A 661-nucleotide genomic window follows, 5' to 3' on the forward strand; every position below is an offset into this window, starting at 1 on the left:
TCCTAACTGCATCTACATATTTAGTGTGCGAATAATTTAGCATTATTCTTATATACAAACTATATATAAATATTATCGGAATAACATCGTACAAATAAAGTACTAAGCGAATAACATATTTTTAAAGAAAAGGTAAAGGAAAATGTATACAAACAAACCAGGCAGAGTAAGAATTGAAGAAGCAAGGAAGATATGAAGATATGACGCCCCTTTACCAGCACGGCCATTTTAAATACAAAGGGCGCCCCGACCACCTCCAGTACCCGTCTTGTTACCAACCTGGACCCCAAGTGGACCCCCGACCTCGCTACGAAGACCCCAAATTCCCCCCCGATCCTCTCTGGGCACCCGTTTCCAATCCCGTAATTAGAGTGTAATTTCCCGTCATATATATATTCTATGTAATGTTATGAATCATGTAAAGTAAGTGTTAGGAGCCGGTCACATGGGAGGGTGAAAGCAAGGGAGCTAGCGAGTGTGTCTGGAACATGGGGAGGCAGACCTGTGAGACGAATGAAGAAGGGAGAAAAGCATAGCGCCCTTCACAGGCGAGGTGTCTGTACACAGTACACCTATATTTTGGTGCATGTGGGAGTGGGAGTGGATCGCTGTGTAGAACGCAATCACTGATAATCATGGATCGAATCACTATTAACGTACT

Source organism: Penaeus monodon, chromosome 30 (assembly GCF_015228065.2).
Source record: "Penaeus monodon isolate SGIC_2016 chromosome 30, NSTDA_Pmon_1, whole genome shotgun sequence".
Taxonomy (NCBI): domain Eukaryota; kingdom Metazoa; phylum Arthropoda; class Malacostraca; order Decapoda; family Penaeidae; genus Penaeus; species Penaeus monodon.